The sequence below is a fragment of the Artemia sp. Qi Xiang Cuo genome, chromosome 16, assembly GCF_049724085.1.
Source record: "Artemia sp. Qi Xiang Cuo chromosome 16, ASM4972408v1, whole genome shotgun sequence".
NCBI classification, from domain to species: domain Eukaryota; kingdom Metazoa; phylum Arthropoda; class Branchiopoda; order Anostraca; family Artemiidae; genus Artemia; species Artemia sp. Qi Xiang Cuo.
The window spans coordinates 53,655,882-53,682,151 of NC_142809.1; positions in this window are offsets into that span (position 1 = coordinate 53,655,882).

Below are 26,270 nucleotides of genomic sequence, written 5' to 3' on the forward strand. Positions count from 1 at the left end.
GATCCTTTGTCCATTTAAACTAAGTTTGCTATGATTTCTTCATCAATGAATGATGAATTTAAATGAATTAAAGAAATTTTGATCTTGAATTTAAATAAATGTTCATTTTCTTTGAAGAGGAATTCTACCCCCCCCCAAACTTCAGGAAAATTCGGTGCTTATATAACTAACAATTCAAGGTATTGACTTCATTTAACCATTTGAAAGGTAAAGTATGTGTTTTAGAAAATTTTAAAGTAGTTTTCAGAATTTTGTTGTGTCTCCTTCTGGTAAGTAAAAATTATATAGGCTACTGTTACCAGCTCTAAGATTCTTTGAAACACTTGGTAGGAGTCTTGATTTAGACAACAACTCTTCTGAATAGAAGCCAAAAAAAAGAGTACCAAGAGAATTATTAATTGGTGCTCTATCTACGTGTCCTCGCCTCTTGAATTATAAAAATTTGTCTTGAATTTAAGTAAAACATTTATTTTCATTTCAGAGGAATTCAATCCCCCCCCTTCTCAACTCAAAAAAATTCAGTGCCTGTATAACCTACAATTCAATCTATAGGCTTCACTTAACCATCAGAGGGGTAAAGTATAGAATATTTAAAGTAGTTTTTAGAATTTTATTGTGATTTCCTTGTGCAGAGTTAGAATGATGTACTGACACCATCTATCAAAACCTAAGCACTTTAAAAATTTTTTAAAGTAGTCTGGACTTTGGCAACAATTTTTCTAAAGCTAAAAAAAATAAAAGCAGTACCTATAGATATCTTATTTAATCAAATAAGTTTCTTGATTCACCAAAACAGATATATTGTTAGAATCAGAATTCCATCTTCAATCCCAACATAATTTTATTTCTGTAGTAAATTTGCTTTATCCACATCCCTCCCTCTACTGGTCAATTATATGTGCTAAACAATGTATATACACTGAACAATCCTTATGTTGCTCTTTCCAATCCTTGTGTTGCTCAATTGATTTAACACTTTATCAAAAACATAGAAAATTTATTACAAGTATACAAATTAAAGGTTTTATTTGACTATTGGGGGGGAGGGGAAAGTAAAGGTTTTATATAACTGTAAGTATAATTTATGTTTAAAATTTTACCAGTGGATCTAGATATTGCCCTAGAACTTAATGAACCAAGAAAAAGAACAGTTTTTACTTCACAGTTACTCTCCAAAACAAAACATGTTAATAAAAGCAGTTTTTCTTCATAATATGCAGAAAATTACATTTTACTAGCCATTTTACACAATTCAATTTAAACTGCAGTAAATTTAGAGATAATTTCATTGTTGGCATTGAGAAAAGACGAATGCACCACTTAGTGCTTTTTGTATCATATTATTTCCAAACATGACGGTCATTTAGTTTACAAGAGTAATTTTAAAGTCTTATATGAACCCTAAAGCGATATCTAATGTCAGTAACTCCACTGTAATCACTTAGATACTGTGATTTCCTCAGTGCCATGAAATCTGTTATAAAAATTGTTTTAACATTGAACATATAGGCCTAATGGATCTAATGATTATAGACTACACAGAAATATTTGATCTAGGGATGTGTGTTAGATCAGTGAGGGGGCTATACATAAACAGGGTAATAGCTTATAATATAAAAGAGAATAAAATAAGGGATACAGTGGCATTACTTGTATCTAAAATGTTATTTGCAGCTGATTTAGGAGTGCAATTATTGTTATCCTTAGACTTATAAGTAAAATGATACTTAGAAAACAAATTTGTGGAATGTTTTATAAAGAGCCAAAAATCTCTTAAAAATGACATCACAACAAAACTTGTGTCACCCTAGTGACTATCTGGTGTTTTGAGTGATTTAAGGGCTTGAAAAGGTATTGGCTGCAGAAGCAATTATGGAATTATGAAAGAGCATAAAAAAGCCAATTATTGAATTATGAAAGAGCATAATAAAGAGCATCAATCGGTATATTCACTCTCACTAGCTAAATTATGTCGTCAAGCTGCAATTTTTTATGCATGACCTCCTAGGTATTAGTATCGGCTTCTTATTTTCCAATAGGAAATAGGTTATTATAAATTTCTGTGAATAGCTTTCCAAAAGGTTAATGTTCTAATTAAATGTACGTTGAGATAGATAAAAAATACCCTTATATATATACTCAAAGTTTTTTCTTTATTTTTTATACAACATTAATTTTATTAAAAGATTAATTCTCATCTTCTCCCCCCCCTCCTCAGGAAAAGTAAGTGTCTTGATAAATAAAAATTAAAGCTAATTGCTTCATTTAACCATTTTAAAGTTAAATTATTTGTTTTAAAAACTTTTAAAGTGGTTTCCAGAATTTGGTAGTGTCTCCTTCTGTTAAGTGGAAGCAATGTACTGATACCAAATTACTAATAACCTTTCTGAACTTGCTTCTGAACAGAGGTCTAACAAACAAAATAAAAGGAGTACAAACAAATGTATTGTTTGATGCTATATCCAAATGTCAGGCCTCTTGAATTTAAAAAATTTTATCTTGAATTTAAATAAAACATTCACTTGCATTGCAGATGAATTTTTCTTGCCCCTCCTTCTCAATTCAGGAAAATTCAGTGCATATATAACAATCAATTCAATCTATTGGCTTCAATTAACCATAAGGGGGGTAAAGTAAAGCTATAATTTAGAATATTTTAAAGTGGCTTTCAAAATTTTATAGTGTTACCTTCTGGAGAATAGGAATGATGTAGTGACAACAACTTATAAAGCTTTTTAAAGCACTGGGTATTTTTTCGGTTTTAGGCAACAATGTTTCTTAAGTTGCTTCTGAAGCTTAAAAAAAAATAAATAAAAGGAGTACCTATAGATTTCTTATTTAATGCTGCTTCAAAACATTATATTGCTTTTCTGACTGTGCAACTCGTTCCCCTTAATCTTCTGTAAAATTCTTGATTCTCTGAAACAGACATATCCTCAGAATCAGATTTTTATCTTGAATCCCAACATTATTTTCATTTCTGTTGCAAATTTGCTTTTTCCACCTATCCTTTCTCTACTGGTCAAATATATGCCCTGAACAGTGTACATACACTGAACTTCCCTTATGTCGCTCATTCCCTTGAAATTGGTAAATCTACTGTAATCACTTATACCCTGTGGTTTTTCTGGGTGCCATTAAATCATTTAAAAAAATTATTTTAACATTGAACATATAATAGATCATATCATTATAGACAACAAAGAAATATTTGATCCAAGGGTGTGTTTTTTATTACAGGGGGAAGGGGGTATGCATCAACATGGTAATGTCTTATAATAGAAAGGAAAATAAAATAAGGGATGCAGTGATATTTTTTGTATCTTTACTACTTTTGTCAAGCAGTGTCAGTAACTGGGTGTCTCTCTAACACGCATTTAATCAATTTAAATCTGACTTATGAGTGACAGAAATATAGGCTATATATTCAGAAGACCCATTAAAAAAGTATCAAATAGTGTGCTCACTTTGTTCCTATCTAAGTTATGGAATCTTCTCAAAATTTACCAAAACAACTAGATAAGAATTTTCCCAACAAGTATTTTTGTGCTGTTGAAAAATAGATGGTAACTAATCAGAGACAACGCTGTAGCATTGCCTATTTTAAAGAACATACGGCTCTAATGTTTTATTACTATTATTGTTTTTTTTCCCCAGAGGTTCTTCATATAGAAGGGGTCATTATAATAATGTTCAAAGGGGGCTCATTTGATTGGAAATTGAGAGTTCTAGTGCTTTTTTAAGGGTCCAAAGTGATTTGAAGGCAACTAACACCCCTTTCACAACCACCCTTTACCCAAATGTATCCAATCAAAATTTTGAGTTAGCCATTTTGTTTTACATAGTTGATTTCCAGATAGAAATTATGCTTTTGAGGAGGACACTCTCCTCACAACCCTCAGGGCACAGTTTGTAAGTTATATCCTGGGGGAATATAAGGTAATTATAGAAAAATTTGTTGTAGAAACTTCAAAAAGGACTCATTTGATTGGAAATTGAAAGGGCTATTGCCCTTTTTAATAGTTGAAAGTGATTGGAGGACAACTAACCCCCTCTCACGCACACCATTTTCCCAAACATATTCAATCAAAATTTTGAGATAGCCATTTTGTTCAACGTAGTGGAAATTTGGGAAATTAGGTCTTTGACAATGACACCCCCCCCCCCCCCAGCCCTCAGGGCAGGGGTTGTAAGTTATGCCCAGGGGGGCAGATAAAGTTTTTATAGAAAGCGTTGTCATAGAAACTTCAAAAAGGGCTCATTTGATTGAAAATTGAAATGGCTAGTGCCCTTTTTAATACTTGAAAGAGATTGGAAGGCACTGCCTTCCATGCCCACCATTTCCCCAAACGCATCCAATTAAAATTTTGAGAAAGCCATTTGTTCAACGCAGTTCAAAGTTCTGGAAATTATATCTTTGAGCAGGACATTCACCCCACAGTCTTTAGGGTAAGGGTTATAAGTTATGCCCTGGGGGCACATATGGTTCTTATGGAAGGAATGATCATATAAAACTCAGAGAGGGAAATTGAAAGTTCTAAATCACTTTTTAAGCGTCAAAAGATGTCTGAGGGGTAACCAGCCTCCACCCCCCCCCCCACGCTCTTTTTTCCCGAATGCATCTGATAAAAAATTTGAGATAGCTATTTTTGTTAAAAATAGTTGAAAGATCATATAACAAAAACTCTTTGAGATAGCTATTTTTTTAACAGTTCAAAGACTATATAAGGAAAAGGCGGACACAGCCCCCACGGTCCACAGCAGGCGTTTTAAGTTATGCCCTGGCGGACCATATGGTTGTTATGGAGGGACTGATTGTAAAAACTTTAGAGAGGGCTCATTTGATTGGAAATAGAAAGTCCTAGCTCAGTTTTTGAGAGTCAAAAGAGATTGGAAGGCAACTTGCCCCCCAACCTCAATTATTCCACAAATGCATCCAAGAAAAATTTTGAGATGGCCATTAAGTTAAAAATTGTTTAATTATCAGATAACAAAAACTCGGGTGTCAACACAACCCCCCCTGGCCCGGGGCTCGGTGTGGTAAGCTCTGCCCTGGGGTATATTTGCTTCTTAGGAAAGGGATGGTCATATACACTTCAGAGAGGGCTCATTTGAGTGGACATTGAAAGTTCGAGCTCACTTTTTAATAGTCAAAAGAGATCCAAGGGCAGTTAGCCTCCCCCCCCCACGCCTTCGTTTTCCACCCGTCTGATGAAAATTTTGAGATAGATATTCTGTTAAAAATAGTTCAAAGGTCGGATAAGTAAAACTCTGGTGTCAGGACAACCCCCTAGGCCCAGCGGAAGGCGTTCTAAGTTTTGCCCTAAAGGCATGTATGGTTCCTATGAAAGGGATGTTCCTATAAATTTCATTGAGGCTCATTTGATTGGAAATTGAAAGTTTTAGTCCACGTTTTAGAGTCAAGAGATTTAAGGGCAAATCCCCCCCCCCCCCCGCTCTTTTTCCCCAAAACCAGTTGCTAAAAATTTTAAGATAGCAAGTTTTTTGAAAATTGTTCGAATAGTAGATAACAAAAACTCCGGTGTCAACACAACCCCCCAGGGCCCAGGGGGTAGGCGTTGTAATTGTTGTCTTGTGAGCCTATATGGTTCTTATGAAAGGGATGCTCGTATAAACTTGAGAGAGGGCTCATTTGATTGTAAATTGAAAGTTCTAGTTCACTTTTTAAGAGTCAAAATATTTCTGACAGCAACTAGCCCCCCCCCCCCCCTCCGCCACACACCCTTTTTTCCCCAAACCCTTCCAATACAAATTTTGAGATAGTAATTTTTTTAAATACTTCAAAGGTCAGATAAAAAAAACCTGCGTCAGCACAATTTCCAGTGCCCTGGGGTAGGCATTGTAAGCTATGTCCTGGGGCTGTATATGGTCCTTATAAAAGGGATGCTTGTATAAACTTCAGAGAGGGCTCATTTGAATGGAAATTAAAAGTTCTAGTTCATTTTCTCAGAGTAAAAAAAAGATGAGGGGCTAACTAGACCCTCTCGCCCTTCAAGTATTTGGGTTTATTGGATGGATAAACCCATCCAATAAAAATTTGAGGTAATAATATTGTTAGAAATAGTTCAAACATCAGATATTACAACTCCGACACAATCCCCCAGGGCCCAGGGACAGGTGTTGTAAGTTAAACTCTGGGGGTATGTATGACTCTTATAGAAGGGATGCTCATATAAACTTCAGAATGGGCTCATTTGTTTGGAAATTGAAATTTATATTTCATGTTTAAAGATTCAAGAGAGACTTAAGGACAATTAGCCCCCCCCCCCATGCTCTGTTTTCCTAAAACCCATCCGATAAAAACTTTGAGTTAGCCATTTTGTTAAAAATAGTTCAAACATCAGGTAATAAAAACTCTGGGGTTGACAGAAACCCATTTTTCACTTTGATATTGTTACTTTGATACCAGTTTTGATACTTTGATGAACATTTAATTTTTTTTGTTAGTTTGATTTTGAAATAAGGAATTTTTAAAACGTGAAGCTTTTTGCGATGAAAAACGAACAAAAATAAATTTAAAAAAAACTCCGAAAAATCAGTTTTTTAAAGATAAGTATAGGCGATTTTAAACTTAAGCTCAGCAGATACAAATACCTGTTAAAATTCAAACTCAAAACGACCAGAAATTACTATTAAAGAAGAAATGAAACCAAAAACGAACAGAAATTAAATAAACAATCATAGCGAAAAACATACAACAAGTAATTATATAAAAGAATAAATAGATCTTAAAGCGAGTAATGCTTTTATTGAATATCAAAATCAAGCTTAAAACAAAAAAAAATATGTTGCTATTGAAGTATAAATGAAAATTCAAATGAAGAGAAATTAAATAAACAATCAATGCAAACAAACATACACTAGATATTAATGTAAAGGAATAAATAAATCTTAAAACGAGTGAAACTTAAATATGCAAACAAGCTTGAAACAAACAAAAATCACTACAAACCAGAGTTTTGGTATCGCCTCCTTCTCTCACTGTAAATGTTTTAATCCTACTGCATCATAGGTGCTTTACTGAAAACTACATGCGTCTTGAACAGTCTTGGAAAGTATAAGCAACATCGAAATGAATATTTGATGTATCATGATATTAATTGTTGAAAGATCCATTGTATCATTATATTAATTGTTGAAAGATCCATCGGTTCAAGAATTTATTTCACTGTAATTTTATTTTTAATTATTCGTGCAAGAACTGGAAAACAAAATACTTTTAATATATAATTTGTTTTCAGAGAAGCGCTAATGACCCAGTAGGCTTTTGGTTTTTATTTACAGTTGAAAAAGGGGGCAGTATCCAAACTCTTGTTTGTAGTTAAACTATATGTGTAAATTACAACTTTAGAAAGAGGTAATAAATTAAACTGAAAATTTTATGTATAGTGATATTAATTTCTGAAGGCTCACCAGTTCAAAATTTTACTATAATTTGAATGTTTGTTTTGAAGTTCAAAAGAGAATATTTGTAATAAAATTGGTTTTCACAAATATTTTTTTGCTGTTGAAAATTAGATGGTAACTAATATTATGAAAGAAACAAGAGAGGAATTCCTCAAAAAATAAAATTACTGTTAGAGAGTTTAAAATGATATATTTAAAAATTAGATAAATCAGCTAAACAGGATGCTTAGTTTCTATGGTCATTGAAATTGAGCATAAAGGTATGTATTTAATTAAAATTACCAAAAAAGGATTTATCATAATCCAGTGGAGTTTGGAAGTAACACCAATGATCTCCTCCAATCTATCCACTTGTGTGTAAATACACTTTCTCTTCCCTATGTTTTAATTTCTATTTTTCTTATTTTAACTAAGTTTTTTTATTTGATAAAAGCTTTGAAAGCTGCATAGACTCGTCGGTTCTGTTTTTGTTGTTAATTTGGCTTGTTTTAGCCATTAATCGAATGTTAAGGAGATAACCATAGACCCTTTTATAATTAAGTAATATTTTGTGTTATATAGAAAAGATACATGCCTATAAAAAAACAAAAAGTTATCATTTAACATCAAATGCCACCATTGCAATTGTTTCTGAGTCTTCATCCTAGAACCTGGCTATAGTCCCATGCTATACCCTAAATTTACTTTAGGCCTGATTTTAAGTGGGTTTTAAATAGATTGTCAATTGTTCATAAGGTATATCAATAGTAGCCTATGGGAAGTATCAGGAGTATATCTTTGCTTTTTCATAGTCTAGAATAGAATTCAATGGAAAATTCAGACCCAAAACGTGTTTCTCAGATCTTGTGAAATTCTCACTTCTATAAGGCTGGAAATAATTGTCAATTGATAAATCGTTGATAAGTTTCTTATTCCAGTCAAACAGATTTTGTGTTTCAGCAGTTATTCTTAAAAAATTGGGACAAAAGCCAAACTTCTTACATAAATAAGAATTTATTGAGAAGTGGGCAGCCCCCCCTCCCCCCGTCCTTGTACGTTTAGCTGAAAATTTTGATTCCAATTGTTTTTCACATTTTGCTTGGAAGTTTACCTTCCATCAATTGACAATACCTCCCCCCGCCCCTCACAAAAAATCTTCTGAAAATTCCCTAGATAAAGAGAATACTTCATTTGGAAAATTCCTTCCCCAGGAAGAAATCGCCTTCTACAGAAACAGGTCTTGATACTTCCCAATAACAAACATAATATGTAAGCAATGGATAAATTTCATAACTTATTGCCTTTTACCCACAGGGAGTTATGTCATCCCCAGAAGTATAAACATAGGCATAGCAGTTGAACCAGCTGTCAAACATGTTCCTCTTCCCATTTTGTAACTTTCATTCTGCTTGTAAAAACATCTCTTTTCTAGTGCACAAGTTTTCCACACTAGAACCCTTAGATCAAAACGACAGTTTTTTAAATTTAACTCCCTTTATTTCAAGAAATAGAAATGAAAATTGAACATATTTATAATGCTTTTGATTGCTGAGGGAGGTCAACATATGCTTGACAGTGTATTAAGAAAAAGGGTTTTGAACTTCTTGAAATGCGTCATCTTAACTTTTCTTTTTCCAGGTGGTTTTTGCTTATACATTCCTGGGTAAAACTGATTCATAATATCTAACTCTTGATGCTAGTATTATATGTTTCATAATTGACATTAGCTCTGTTCTTAGATTCTATTATGGACTTGCCTCAAATTCCAAATATGGCTGAAGTCATCATCCCTTTTGCATCTTCAGTTATTAAAAATGGTAAGTTATCCAATTAAGTTTTTGGAATAAAACAAAGGTTGGTTTGCTTTGGTAAATATTTTTAAATTTTTTTCTCCTCTTGCTATTCTAGTTTTCCTCAGTAAAAAGAAACGAAAATGCAACCATACAAACACTTAGAACTAACCCTTAAGAATTAAGGGGGCTGGAATTAAGCTGAATAATTGAAGGCAATTTTGCACATAAATGGGTTTTAAACAGATTGCCAATTTTTTGTTAAAATAAGCAATTGCTTAATATGATGGAAGTACTTCTAGAATATGCTGTTTCTGACGGAAGTTCTCTATGAATGTGCTGTGTCAGTTAAGAAGATATTAGATGCTAAAGACTTATTAATCTGAAAAAATTTTTCTCAGATTCAGTCTATTAGCAGAATAATTTTCTCTCTTTTCCCTGTGTGCAGGTGTTATAAAAAAGGACGTTACCAGTAAAGTAGAGGTTGTCATGGTACAGCCAAAATTTTGTCTTGCAGACCAACCACTATCTCTTGTCTTAATTGTACAATACGATTTCAAAATGGTTTATTTGGATAGCTTATAGCTTGCACACCAACATTTCAGAACAAAAAACATTGCCATAATTCAAATACATTTGTTTTGAATATTTTATTTCAAATAAAATAATTGCTCAAAACATGAAACTTTTAATTATTTTTCATCAGAATAACTTGATATAAATTGAAGCTTTTTCTGCTCGATTTTCTTTGAATATTGGTTCTATGTATGCTTTTGCACAATATGCTTTCAATTCACTTTTATGGAATGGGAAATTACAAAATATGAAACCAGCTCATGTGTAGATTGTATTTTTTCTAAGGACCTTTTTTCTTTATTTCTTTCTTTTTTTAAATAGAAGAATACAAGGTTACTTAAAAAAAGTGAACTTGATCATGATAATAATAATTTTGGGAATACCTCCACAGCGGGGGGGGGGCGGATGCTCATTTGTATTTTCTGCTTCTTTGCTTTATAAAATTAGGTAAAAATAGTAACAGAGCTAGTCCAATGATTAAGCTATACTAAATTAAAATCCACTTATCAAACCAAACCCATGTTTTTTTCTTGCCAGTTTGAAGTTTTAATTTTAAGTACTTTTAAATGCATATTTTTTGGATATGATGGCATTTTTAATGAGTTTAGGAAAAGTTTTTGTAATTCCAATAAATTTGTTTTTGGAATGACTTTTTAATTTTAAGACTGATCAAGATGGTAGTTATTATTCCTTACCCCCTCCAACTATCCCCCTCCCCTCCCATGGTCTCTTTTCCCACATGCATCCAATTAAATTTGTCATATGGCCATTTTTTCCAAAATAGTGCAAAGGTCAAATAACTTTGTCTCCAGGATGGAACTCCCCACCTCCCAACCAGTCCCTGGTGCAAGGTCTGCTAGTTTTGCCCATTGTTAACATATAAGGTCTTTAATCAAGAAAAGAGGACAAGTTTGATCCTGGATCTCCAAAGAAGCTTAAAGTATTACTGTAAAATTTTTGGAAATGTGGAGAGGGATACCAATCAAACCAAAACATCCTTTGTCCTTGCTGGTTGTGAAACGGAAATATCAATATCTATTGAACGACTGTGGGTATTTGGTTGAAACTTTCAAGGTATGTAGAAGGGTTATTGAAGAAAGATTGGAGGGCGACCAGCCTCTCCTTCCCTTGCCCTTTCTATTAGCCCCCTTTCCTCAAAAATTGTTCAAATTTTTTAACTATTATTTTGTCAAACAATTTAAAAGGTCTTTGAGTTACGCATACAGGGATTCCAGTCCCCAACTCCCCCCAGGGGACGGATTGTAAATTGTGCAATTTATAAATTATTCACATATACGATTTATAATTTGTTAAAGGGGAAAGTTTTGATTTTTGGTGTCTCTGAAATGGTATAGGGTGTTATGTTTAAACTTTGGATAATTCTGTGTATTATCTTAAAATAAATTAAGCGGCAGTATGTACATACAGTTTGTAAAAATGTGTATCTGTAGTATCTTAAAAATGACTTAGGGCATTAAATTTAAACTTTCCTGACATGTTTATGGGGGGTATATGAAAGTGGTTGTAGGGCTGTCAGTCCCCTTCCATACCCTCTTTTGCTGATTTCTCTCCAAAAACATTCAATCAAAGTTTGAAGTACGGTAGTTTTCTTGTTTTGAATAGTCCATTTTGAAAATTCACATAATTTTGCCTATGGGAATAACGTGACCCTTCAAAGATTTGGAGAGGAACTCTTAACACAATAAAAAAATACTAAGTAAACGTTCAGATGAGCCTTCTAACGATATTCTAGGAATACTGGATCTATACTATTACCCCTTAAAAAAAACACAAAAAAAAACAATCATCCGTTATATTTCTTCAGGCAAAAAATAAAAAACTCCACGTTTTTGCAGATAGGAGCTTGATACCACTATGGTAGGGTTCTCTGATACGTTGAATCTGACGGTATGATTTTAATTAAAGTTCTATGACTTTTAGGGGTTGTTTCCCCCTTTTTTAAAAAAAGGCAAATCTTCTCAGGCGCTTAACTTTTAATGGGTAAGACTAAACTTAATGAAACTTACATATTTGAAATCAGCGTAAAATTCTGATTCTATTCATGTATCTATTGGTATCAAAATTCCGGATTTTAGAGTTTTGGTTACTATTAGCCCGGTTGCTCCTTACTTACAGTTTGTTACCATGAACTATTTGATTCCCATTCCCCTTTATCATGGAAGATGAATACCTCTCAAGATTAATTTATGCCTTAGAATTTGACATCTATTTTTAATATACGTATTATTATTGAAAAATCTTTCATGTTTAAATAATTGTGGGTAAAAGGTTGAGTATGTGATGTTTGAATGTACATTACTTCTTGGGAACGGGAAATTAATTACTTCAAAATCGAAATCATGCGTTTTATTATATGTTTTAAAAACTAATTAATTATTTTCCAAAATATTAACATTTAAATCTAAATTGTTGTCGTCTTGGCCTGTTCCATGACTAGGTTCCAGAATTAACTCGGGAGGGTAAATTTTTTTCGAAATCTTAATAGTCTCCACCAAAAAATCATCTATATCTTTTACTATTTGAAAGAGAATATTTTACATTATTTGGGTTATCTTTACTTATCATGTACTTATATTCTAGTTGACTGAAAAGCAAGTCCGCTATAAATGGACTGAATACCTTTAATTGCCTTATACAAATTACCATTGAACCTTATAAAAGAATGAAATAGATCAATTTCCAGTAAATCAAATATCATGTCCGACTTATGGTATCTTCAACTAATAGTACAATTAATGAAAGTTGTCCATCTTGCTTTTATATTGTAAATTTATATTTAAAAATAACTCATAGCAGATAAAAGGAAAGATTTCTTATTAACCTATGAAATTTATATTTGCGAACGGCTTCCAATGTGTAGGGTTGAAGGTATTTTTTACGATGTCATAATTAAGGCTTTGCAAATTTATGCCCCAGTGTCTCAAATTTCAAGATTCTTACCCCGTTTTAGACGAAATCCCTGGACTATTAGTTGAATTCACCTACTTAACGTGCTTTAGTATTTTACAACATTTTAGTTTTTGTGCTGTTCAAACTGTACCTCAAATATTGTTTTTAAATTAAATTATTTACCCAATATTTTATTCTCAAATTTATCGTTCTCTTAAAACAAACTAGGTTGTAAAAGGAATCATTTTTGTTATTAATATTTCCGAATTTTGTCAAATGCTCAATCTTTTTCGAGTGTTTTTATGTGTCCTATGTCCTTTTTATTTAAGATTTGTTTCAGAGGTTCAAGATGCTTTGCATGGTGATAAAGAGGAACGTTTTGAGGCTTCAGACTTTCATTTTTCTCCCAAACGGGAAGTTCCTGTTGGCTTATTTTCCGGCTTTTCAGGAACATGTAAACTTGAACTAGATACACAGGAATTGGGACCAGCACGTCTTACCAATGAAGGTTTGCTAAAGCTTTTTGTATCAAACAGTTCGAGGGAACGAACTATCAGTAAGGAGAAACTCGGTCCAATTGTGACAAAAACTAAAAAAAAACTGAATTTTGATATCAATACATACATCCAAAGAATTGGATTTTAGTTCTAGTTCCAAATATTTAAGAAGAATAAGTTTAATTCTACCCATTAAAAGTTACGAGCCTGAGATAGTTTGCCTTATTTTTTAAGATGGGAAACATCCCCAAAAAGTTAAGAAATCTTATTTAAAATTTTACCTTCAATTTAGTAATGATAGAGAACCTCAAGGTAAAGGTTTCAAGGTCCCATCTCAAAAAATCTGGAATTTTGTTTTTTTTTTTGCCTGGAAAATAATGATGCCTGATCGTGTTTTTTTATTTTCTCCCCAGTAGGTTATCGTGCCGAACCAATAGCCCTAAAAAAATGGGAGAGGGCTTATTTAAAAGAAATTAATAGTTATAGTGTGGTTTTTAAGTAAACAAAAAGATCGGAGAGGAACTATCTCCCTCTCAAGCACCCTTTTCTCCAAAGTCGGCCGATCAAAATTTTGAGACTGCTATTTTGTTTGGCATAGTTGAAAGGTCCAATAACTATGCCTTTGGGAATGTGGAATATGGAATGGGAATATTGAATGGGAAATTATGTAATTTACTCACCGTTTACATTGTGGTATTTTTTATTGGGAAATTTTTTATTTTTATGCGGTCACTACTAGGGGACGGGGGTATTCTCTACGGGGATAATTTTCCACTGAGAGGGATGTTTCAGAGGATTAGCTTTCAAGGGGAAGTCTTACAAAGTGGAAATTTTCCAGAATCCCCATACAAAGCTCGTTTTATTTGTCTTAATTTCTCATTGGTGACTCAATTTTACACGTGGACTTGTCTGTTTGGTGGAATTGTCTGGAGGAAGTTTTCAGTGGGTTTATATTATGTGGGGGATTTGCCTGTGGAAGAGGATTTTCCGATAGAGTAATTCCGCGTGGGATTTGTCACCGGAATAATCCACTGTGTGAAAATAATTTCTGTTATCATACAGTGATAAACCTTTATTGATGTTTATTTGTAACACTGTTATTTTTGCCTAATACATTGTTTACGAAAGGTCTTTTCAGCAGTTTTAAAATGCCTAGAAGACAAATTAACAACATTGACCCTCAATTGTGACAAAACCAATCTGAGGAACCAATGTAAAGGGTGTTGATTTTTTTTTTTTTTGGTTTCTAGTAATGATAAACGAAAATGGAAAACAAAGAAATATGCAGTTAGAATACTTGTGTCATAGAGAATCACAATGAGTCAAAACAAAAGTAAAAACAAAAAATTATCGGGTTAGAAGATAGGCGGCAACAAAAATTAAAACAAGTCAAAAACAAAAGTGAAGGACAAAGAATTTTGTGGTTATAAGACGGGCGACAACAAGAACAGAAAAGATTAATGTAGTGAAGAATATTCGGTTAAAAAATACTCCACATAGAGCACAAAGAAATATATGATCAGAAGATAAGCTGCAGTATGAATTACAAGCAACAGTGAGAAAGCGAGTATCAAAAAAATTTCAAAAATGATGTGTAGAACAAAGAATTGTAGTGTTAGAAGACAACCGACAACGAAAATCCGAACAAGTCAAAAATGAACGCGAAGAAGAAAGTGATATTACATTAGAGCAACAACGCCTTCACAATCTTCAACGCCAACAAATTGCTGCGCAAAACCCTGTGCAAAGAAGTTATAAAGACATTACAAGGAATGTACAAACATTGCCAAACATAGGAAATAGCCCAACTAATATCTTATTTAATCCCATTATGGATTATTATTGATTTTCAGGAGCTAATCGATTCTGAAAAGAAAAGTAGTTGGATTTCTATTGTAGGTTTTACTGTTGAATGTATTTTGTGTCACTTTTATTTAAATTTTGTTTCAGAACTTGAGGATACCTTGACAAATAACAGTGAGGATGTCTTTGACGTTCCAGACTTTTGTATGTCTCCAAAACGGGAAGTTGTTCCTTTCGGTTCTGTATCCAGCTATTCAGAACGATATAAACTTGAGCCCGACACTCAGGAATTGGGCTCCATATGTTTTGACAATGAAGGTACATCTTAGATTTTTTTTTTTTTTTCAAAGAATTATTTTTATTATATAATATTTTATTGAATAAGCACTAAAACAAACGGACACAATGCTTAAACTTTTAACTTACCTCAGGGAGAAAGTTTCTGTTACTTTATTTCAATATATTTTACTAAACCTACGGTAAAGCTGGATCAAGTTGAAACATTAACTCAAAAATAGGTGGTGATTAATGAACTCTATATGATGCGTTTTCTGGCCACTGAATGATGTACTTTGTGGATTTTAAGTTCAAAGTAAGTTAATGAAATAAATCTTAAAATAAACCTTGTCTACAGTGTTTGTAAAAAGACTAGAGGTTGCCAGGAATATCTTTGGAGTGGCTCAGAGTATTAATTCAAAACTTGAAGAGTATAATGAGGGGGATAGTTGACTGACCAAAAGGCAATGTGCATATACTGCAACTGCTACTATCGTCACTTCTGTCGCTACTATGATGAAAATTTCAGAGATCATTGTGGGTACAGCTGAACTAAATCAAAACATTATGTGTATATAGGTTGTCGAATGGGCTTATCAGTAATGTCTTAGGAATGGCTTGGAGTATGAAGTTGGGCTTGTTGTGATGGATTTTAAACTAACTAAATGGCAAAATTTCCATGTTACCACTGCTGCTACTACTAAGTTGGGCTTGTTGTAGGGGATGTTAAACTAACTAAAGGGCAAAATTTCCATGTTACCACTACAGCAACTACTATTAAAGCTAGGGTATTAAAGTGAAAATTCCAGGGAATGTTTAGAAGATGCTGAACTTAAAATAAAACACTATGTGTTTGCAGGTTGTCAAAAGGACGTATCAACAATACCCCAGAAACTGTTTTAAATAGAATATTGAAACTTTCAATGTGTATTGTGGGGGATGTTAAAAAAAAACAAAAGATGCTGTGTGTATACTGCTACTGACAGTGCTACTACTGATACTGCTGCATCTACGTGTTACAAGTTGAATTTTTCAGGGAATATTTTGGGGGATGTTGAATAAAATCAAAACATATTATGAGTACGTAGATCGTCTAAAGGATATATTTGGGAAATCTCAGGAACGGCTTAGATCATTAAATTGAAACTTCCAGGGTATGTTAAGGCGGATTTGGAACTAACCAAAAGGCATTACGAACATTCTGCTGTTACTGCTTGATTACTACTACTTGTGGCGCTAATTGTATTAAGATGAGACACTATGCATGCAGGTTTTCAAACGGGCTTATAAGCAATATATTCACATTGGCTTAGAGTATTAAGTTGAAACTATAAAAGTGCATGCTTAGAGGGAGGTTCAACAACAAATAGCGCTATTTTCATGTCACCATTATGACTAGTATTCCTACTCTTATTACTGCGACCTTTACTAAGGCTAAGGGTTTTTAAGTGACACTTTCAAGAAAATTTTATGGAATATTCAACGAAATAAAACACGCTATGTGCATTCAGGCTGTGAAAAGGATATATGAGCAATGTCTTAGGAACAGTTTTGAGGATTAAGCTGAAACTTTCAGTGTGTGCTAAATTTTCAGGGAAAGTTTATGTTTCTTCAGAACGAAATCAAAAGGTACTATGTTTACATTTGTTTTCAATGAGACGTCTCAACAATATTTCAAGAACGGCAGAGGATGTTAAATTGACACTTTCAGTGTTAGTTCATGTTAAAGTTAAATATTTTATTATTCACATTTACTTACATATTTTACATCGGCCCATTGATAGACAAGCTAAAAAAAAAACTATGCCTAAACAGATATAACATAACAGATAACGCCACAGTACAAAAATAACATTACAGTAATATGAAAGTAGCAGCTAGCCCAGGATTCATAGGTAAATTTCAAAAATTTCAGTATTATTAAACATGAATTAATAATCGAAGATAGTTAATAGACCCACTTTCAACCAGAGAAAAAACTGTAAAAATAATTTTTGCTTATTAAATAGACGCCCAATTACAAATAATTTTCAACTAAATGAAATTTAAGATTCCTTTTTTCTTAATATGTTAGAAATAAAATTTTCAATAAGATCATTGTGAGAATCCCTGCATCGGGCTATAGACACAAAGAAAGGAAATTTATATTTGTCAGTAATATACTTGTCAATGTAGATATTGTTCTTTTTTCGAGTGTTATGATTATGTAAATAATTTGATTGGGAGAAAGAACTTTAATTGAGGTAATATGGCGGAAATTTCTTAATGTCATAACAAAATTTGAAAAGAACTGCTCCAAAAGTAAGATTTTGAAACACTCGAACAATATCAAGTTGAGTATATAAAGATACTGTAGAAGACTTATTTGGAAGTGGGAATATATAAGAGGTGATGGAATAAAAATGTCATGATTCTTAGGTCTATATATTTATTTAAAATTTTTATTGGTTTAATATGTCTTTTAAATGTAGATATGTATACGGGAACACAATAATTAATACTAGACTGTATCACAGCAAAATGAATTCTTCGTAAAGCGTGGGTCTTAAAAGATGACCTTATAGATATTTTGTAGAAGTAACTCGAACAATTTAAGGGCAAACATTCGACTTTCTGCTGTAAATTATAAAATTAATTTTACATAAATTCAAAACACTAAAATTTGATGAACACGAATCAAGAACATTCGAAGAGAATTATCAGCAAAATGTGTGTTGAGGCACACGATTGCCAAAGCACGATGGAAATTATTTATATAAGTTAGATAAAGCAGGGGACCTAGGACAGAGCCCTGAGGTACCCTAACCTTCGAAGACTGAGGAACGGGTGGAGAGAGGAAATTACATCCGTCGATTTTCTGCTTTTTATTATCCAGATAAGATTTAACTATTGTATCAAATACTGTATTGTATTGTACTATTAACACCTCGGCTCCTACCACTGAACTAAATCCATTGTGTTTAAGTGCATCAAGGTTGTCAAAATAGCTTAAATATAGTTTCTTAGGAACAAAATAGGCTATTAAGTTTCAGTTTCAGGGAAAGTTGAGATGTAAACTATAACGAAATATAAGTAATATAAACTATAACGAAATAATTAAAAATAGTCTATTAAGTTGAGGTGTAAACTGTATGGGAATATACTACGTGTATTCAGATTTTTAAAAAGGCGGATATTACTAAATATCGCTGAAAAATTTTGCCTAGCCAAAATCTGAATTTTTATCAAGAAAGACAAAAAAGATTTAAAATATATTTTTCTTTACCAATGAAAAAGACTATGTTAATAAAATTGAAAGGAAATTGATTTGGAAAACTTTTTTCAAAAAAGAAGTTTTTTAAATAAAAGTTAGGACTCAATAATCAAAAGATGGGAAGAAATAAAGTCGAATAAATTTGAAACTTTATGCTACTTTAAATTACCATCAATAAATAAATGAAACCCAAAATGAACAGAACTTAGAATCAATAACCGAGTCAAACTCAAAATGATTAGAACCTAAGAAGAGTTGGACCCTCTCTATGCATTGTCAGATCATAATTTGCACTTTATTGAAAACCAAATATATTTCAAACATTTTCTCTTTTTCTTCAATTAATTCAAAATTATTAGGACTTAAACTAAATAATACCAGTATATATAATAAACTTTCAATCCATGTTCTTTTGTTTTTTTTCGAATAATCTTAGTTATGGCGGTAACTTTTTTCTTGTTTTGGATGTTATGAGAAAAAGAAACACTTAGCCTGAAATGAGGATTGTTTTTAGTTGAGTAAAAATTATTTTCTGGTTCTATCCGTTTATGTTTCTTCCGTGTTATTTTAGTTACTGGAGTTAAAGATCCTTCATCAAGTGATGTCAAAATATGCAGAGAAATCTCCAACGAACCCAAACCTGAGACAAAAAGATTTAACATTCAGAACCCATATTATGAAAGTGACTTGCATAGCAAAAAAAAGGAAAAGTTCGAAAAATATCAAAGAACACATACATTAAAAAGGCCATATAAATGTGATATGTGCAACAAATGCTTTTCTAAATCAAGGAACTTGGATATACACCAAAGAGTGCATACTGGTGAGAAACCATTTGAGTGTAAAGTATGCAAAAAATGTTTTTCTCAATCGAACAATTTGATTCATCACCAAAAATTGTTCATTGGGGAAAAACTGTTTAAGTGTGAAGTATGTGACAAGACCTTTTGTAGTTATAGCAGTATGATTAACCACCAAAGAGTACACACGGGTGAAAAACCCTTTAAATGTGATGTCTGTGAGAAAACATTTTCTCGGTCAATATATTTGATTAACCACCAAAGAGTACACACGGGTGAAAAACCCTTTAAATGTGATGTCTGTGAGAAAACATTTTCTCGATCAATCAGTATGACTAAGCACAAAAGAGTACACACGGGTGAAAAACCGTTTAATTGTGACTTCTGTGAGAAAACATTTTCTGTGTCAAGCATTTTGATTAGTCACAAAAGAGTACACAAGGGTGAAAAACCATTTAAATATGATGTATGTGAGAAAAGTTTTTCAGTGTCAATCAGTTTGATTAATCACCAAAGAGTTCACACTGGTGAAAAACCTTTTAAATATGATATATGTTAGACAACTTTTTCTGAGTCAAGCCGTTTGACTCACCACCAAAGAGTGCACACTTGTGAAAAACTGGTTAAATGTAATATATGCAAGCGAGAACATTCTTCTAAATTATATCTCGAAAAACATTTAACAGCCCATTCTTAGGAAAAACCTGCTAGTTGATATTGTACAATAACAATTTCTGTGGTCTTGCTTAACCATTTTGTAAATTGCTTCTTTTTTTTGCTGTTCTTTTGTATTTTTTTATCAGTTAATTAGTTTCTTTTTTCTTGATATATTTTGTTTATTTCTTCGGTGATTTCTATTTTCTTTCGTTTTGTATTTTTTTGTCCAATTGTGTATTTAAAAAGTTTTAGTTTTCAGATAAAGAAAATATATCTTGCGTTTGTATGTCTGAATAAATAACTCTGTATTTCCACCAAGATCTAAGATCAGGGTGGAGGGTGGGGGTGTCTGCTCATCAAGTGAGTGTTCCAATTTGGGAACGTGCTTTTAAGTGATTATAAAGTCTTGTGAACTTTAGGGAATAAAGAAATGATAATATTAGTTTATCCATACAATCAGGTTTAAAAGAACCTTAAAGCTATATTTACTAACATAAGAACTTTGGAGAGAAATTTTTTTCTGTTTTGATTTCTTGACAACAAAAGGATAAGTGAAAAAATATCCTGATGTTTTGATGAAATTACGACGCGTTATTCCAGTTTATTTTTACTCCAAAATGAGCCGAGCATTTTATTTTTGATCAGCTTTAAGATCTGTTTTGTTGAATTCAGTTTTTACTTTATTGTGGAAAGAATGACGATTCAAAAATGAATATTTGTGTTTATCGATCTGTGCATTATCATGTTTTTAAATTTATAGGCAATTGCCTAATGAAGGAAATTGTCGGAGAAAACCTTATCAAGAGAGATATTGCCCCTTTGGAGGGGAAACCTGTGGTAGCTTTAATTTTTTATGGCATCTCTAAAAACCAATTTTTATTTTTATTGAGGTAGGAGGGGGGGGGGGGGGTCAGGAGAAGAATGATCTGTGAATGGAATTTTCAGGGAGAGATTCTTAAACTAGTTTTAAAGTAAAAAAATGCTAGCGTTACTAATACATTGGAAAAATGTTATGCTGGGATGGGAGGGGATCTTGTGCGAGGCAAGTTTTCTAAAAAAGGGAGTCTTCCAGGGGGGGGGGGAGAAATATATCGAAGACTTGTAAATTAAAATTTTTGATTGTTATAAACAGGGGAAGGGCTATTTTGTGTGGGGGGGGGGGAATCTCAGGAGGAGAACGATCAATTTTTGGAAGAAAAAATTTACATTTGTTACCGAGGGGCAGGAGGGACATTTCGTGTCCCTTCTTCCCCTTCTAAAATAAACTATAAAGTTTATCTCTGACGTGCAAAATTTATAAATTTACTTGTCTATTCTGAATTTTTTGGCAATTTCAATGATAAATGTGATTTGAAGAGACGTTTTTTTGTAAAAGGGAAGTTTGTCGTGTGAGGGGAGGTATCTTGAATATCCATTCCCATAAGGTTGCAGCAAGGCTCAATGGGTAAGTCAATGTTTGTTATGATTAGTGTGTTTTTCATTGGTCGTCGATAGGTAATAAAAACATATTTTATCATTTGTTATATTTTATTTCATTTTCTTTTTAACGTAAAAAAGAAATATTTCAAAGAGTTAGTATACTGATAAGAGTAGAGTTGAACAAAAAATTATCAAAAACAGGTAAAAAAAATGTAATAGGAAAATCAAAAATAAAATAAAATCTTTTAACACAGAAATAACAAAAAATCCCACATATTTCAGCTACACTCTTATAAGTATTTAAATTAGGAAAAAAAAAATACAAAAAAAAGAAAAGCAAAAGAAAATTTAACAAAACCAAAAAAAAAGAAAAAGAAAACATCGCATATTTTGTTTAAATGAGTTTTTTTTTTTTTTTTCAATGTCCATTAAATTCTTTTTTTTTTGTTTTTAGTTTTAAATTTTTAATGCATTAACAGTAGAATCTGCAACATATGCTCGATTAATTGTTGTATTTAATTATATTTGATTTTTATTTTTTCATAAATAAAAGATACTTCAACGATGGAGTTTCCAGATAAGAATAGAAACTAAAGAATGTAGCCAAGAGACAAGCAATTATTGATAAAAAATGCGGATAAGAGTGGGGAAAGTCTCACATCTCCACCTCAATTCCCGAAAAAAAGAAACAAAAAGAAGGACCTCGTGAAAAAATTATTTTGCACTGACACCGTTTTTCATAAAAATGTTTTGATTGCAAATGTATTTCCTAACTTTATCCCTGTCTTGTCTTTTAAAAGTATACAGCTGATTGTGCAATTACAATGACTTCAAAAACCCAAAAATAAGATATAAGAGATAATGAAAGCTAAATTATGAACACAGACGGTCCTGAACTGGCGCTGGACGTGGAAATTGGCGCTAGTGTAGACAAAAGACCCTAAACGTTATCTTGCATTTGGCAACCCTCATTTGTTTCAGTTTAATAATAAGAATAATTTATTTAATTTCTGTCGTTGGTAAAATTAGTGAAGTAGTAAGTCTCTAATCTCAGTTACGAACAGAAAAACGATTACAGAGCTTGAGAAATGCCAATTGTAGCCAACGACTAGATGGTGTTAATGTTTTTTGCCGATATTAGCGGCATTTTTCACTCTTATAAGTTACCCATGCTCATTGACTGTAGTACTAATTGTATTCATAGATATTCGTCTGTTTCTTATATTTTTTCAAATGTTTTAATTTTAGCTTTTATAAACTATTTAAGATTTTATTTTTACTCTGTTATTTGTGTTTTTTTTCTATATATTTAGTGTTTTTCCTAGTTTTGTGCAAGCGGAATTCTTGTCATTTAGTTCGTATTTTCCTTTACTTCTATTGGCTGTGGACGTATTAACTTGTACTTAATTTTTAGATTTTTTAATCTTTGTTTGTACTATTATTTGAATTTACCTACATAAGTTTGATTAACAAAATATTGATATTGGAGAACCCACAGTGATCTTAGTGGGATCTAAGTGTTTTTAGTATTTAACAGCATTTTAATTTTTGTGCCGATCAAACTAAACGTGAAATATTTCATTTCTAATTCAATTATTTATTCTTTATTTTAATATAAAAATATTCATTCTCATAGAAAAAAATTGATTTTAAAACAAACTTTTCTATTTGTTTTACAATTTAGATGAGATTTTCCTATAAAAAGTACGTGTGTAAATTTTTACTTATAGAAAGTATATGTAAACAAGGATTAGATATATGCAACCAATATGTATCCGTATTTTCAAAATATAGTGTACTTAAAAATATTGTTCATGGAATCCACAAGTTTTGTTCTCAAAATAGAGTATCTGAATGAAGTATATAAGATTTTTATTTTATTTTCCCCAAAGCAAGGGATATTCGGTCATTTTTTGACTGGCTCATTATTTTAGTTAAATGTGTGCACATTTTTTTTCCTTTTTAAAAAAATGTTTTAAATATAGTAAGTTTCATTCTTTTTTTAGAATTAATATTTATTTTAAGGGGGCAATGTCTATTTTCATGTCTAATATATTAAAAAAAAAATTGTGGGATTTCTTTCAATTTTTCTAAGTGCAAGAGAAACCAAATTACAGATTGTGGACAATAACCTGCTCCTTGTCAATACATCAATTGCAATATAAATCAGTTTTGCATCTAAAGTACATAAATCAGTTTTGTCTGGAAATTTATTTAGATACTCTCATCATTTAATCTCAAAGTTATTGGGTGGTTGGAGGGAAACCAGGGCGACATACTGCTCCAAGTGGATTTTACCATATAATATCTTTTTGATTTGGTTCGGTTCGCACCTTTTTTAATTATCTAAAAGTGTTTATTCCATGTGTGAAGTCGAAGCCAGAAGAAAAAATAAGTTGACCCTAGGCAATGATTTATACACCTTAGCAATCAGGTTGATCTGATTGGTGCTGGCCGGTGAATTATGATGTACGTTCCTGATTTGATTGTTGTATTCAAAATCAAATTACGGACAATGACTGCTTGGAGTTTGGGCAGACCTTACAAAAGCTTCTTTTTTAGTTAAATCCATAATCTAAATATCGATTAAGATGAAATAAATAAAAATATATTAAATAATAAGAGAATTAGTAGGGAGTTAGTAGGCTACTGCTCTGGTTAAACCCAATCTTTTTTTATTTTTTATTCCTAAGTCAATTTTTTTCAATAGCTCTCCTGAAATTTTTTACTGTGGGAATTTTCCATAATTCCTTCATGTAATTCCTTTTATTTGACTCTCTTTCTCTCCCAACTCAATTTTACATGTAGAGAAGTTCTGGATGAAATTTTCAGCGGGATTGGAGTTGTCTGAAGGATTTTTTCGGGCGCAGGCGGGATATTTTTTCGTGGAAGAAATTTTCCGTGGGAGAATTTTGTGCATAGGGAATTCTCCATTTGGTAGGTTTTAGCGGGAGCTACTTTCCAGGGTTGATTTCGAGGGGAAATATCCCATACAGGGGTGAACTTTCGGGTATGATTTGAGAAGCAATGAGAATTTTTAATTTATTTTTTTCAAATAAAAGCATGCTAAGCTGAATTTTTCAGGCAGAATAATCTGCCAGAAATGTTCTGAGAGGTATTTTCAACGAGGATGGAATTACCTAGGGGAGAGAGGATTAGCGTGGGAGGAACTTTTCAAAGAGGAATTTTTTAAAGTGAAGGAAATTTTCGACGGAGAAGGAACTGAGTTTCCCGGCATTATTTAAAGATGATCAGAAACTAAAAAAAAAAAAAATGCGTTTTCTTTCAACTGAAAGTAAGGAGACACATTAAAACCGAAAACGAACAGAAACTATTCTGTATGTTAAGGGAGATGCCCCCTCCTCACTACCTTTCTGTTTATGCTAAAGTTTGACTTTTTATCCTATTTCATTAAGAATGGCTCCTATATAGCAAGGACAATTAATTAGAATAAAAGGCTTTTTTGAAAGAAAAACAGAAATGCTCATTTTGAGCTTGACTCGGTTATTTATTTTAATTTCTGTTCGTTTTTTTTTTTTTTTTTTTTTTTTTTTTTTTTTTTTTTTTTTTAATCCCACCTCCTCTCCTCTCAGTGGCACTAACATTAAGAAAAAACTACTTTTAAACATTACAAAATCTAAATGCCTCCTACACTCTACATTTTACTAAAATTAGCAGCCAAAGAATGGTCTTCGCATTATTGTACATCTACTAAAGTAATTTTTAAATTATTAATACTACTAAAGTAATTTCTGTTCGGTTTGGGTTTTATTTATTTATCGATGCTGATTTGTGGTAGTTTTACGCTTGGTAGATCATTTGATTGTATTTTTGCTCATTTTTGGTTTAATAGAGTTATTTACTTTTTATTGAAAAACTTATTTTTTGGAAAAAGTTTTTTAATTAATTTCTATTCTTTTTAAATTGACATAGACTTTTCATGGAAAAAGAAAATAATTCTGTAAATCCTTTCATTTTTTTAAAACTTTATAGTTTGGCCTGCTATTTGTATAGTGGAGAAAATTTTTCAGCAATTTTTAACAACATGCACCGTTTAAAAATCTGGACACAAAATAGTAGTGTTTAATTTAGTTTCATACCGCCTCTAGCTGACCTGAAATGAAAAACTTGATACCATTTGCAAAAAAAAACCTGTTTACTTTCTTTGATAGCTTGGATACACTTACCCTATTTTGATTTGGTTAAATTTTTATAGCAGAAGTAGCCCCGAAAGTTTGAACATAATACCTTCAGTTTTTCTTGGGATACTGCTGAGATTCCTTATTGGGTATTAGCATTAACACAGTGCATTTTGATTTAATCTTAAGGCAATAGTTAGTTTTTAAACATAATGGGCCAATGGGAGGGTGGGCGTGGAAAGGGACTAGTTGCCCTCCAATCACCTTCGACTATTAAAAGGGGCAATAGCCCTTTATATTTTCAATCGAATTAACCCTTTTCGAAGTTCCTACGACAACTCTTTCGATACGAAGCGCCCTGATCTAAAAAAAAAAAATAATATTACATCGCACCCGCGTCGATCTTTACTATAAAAATGTCATGCCTTCTAATAACTTTCGACTATTAACTTTCAATTTCCAATCGAATGAGCTCCTTTTGAGTTTCTACGACAACGCTTTTTATAAACACCCTACATGCCCCCAGGGAATAAATTACAACCCTTGCCCTGAGGGCTGTGAGGGGGCTGTTATCCTCAAAGACCTAATTTCCAGAACTTTCAACTACTTTGAAGATAATTGCTATCTAAAAATATTGATTGGATGCGTTTGGTGAAATAGAGGGAGTGAGAGGGGGGTTAGTTATACTCAAATCACTTTTGAGAAAGGGCATAAGCACTTCTAATTTCCAATTTACTGAGCCC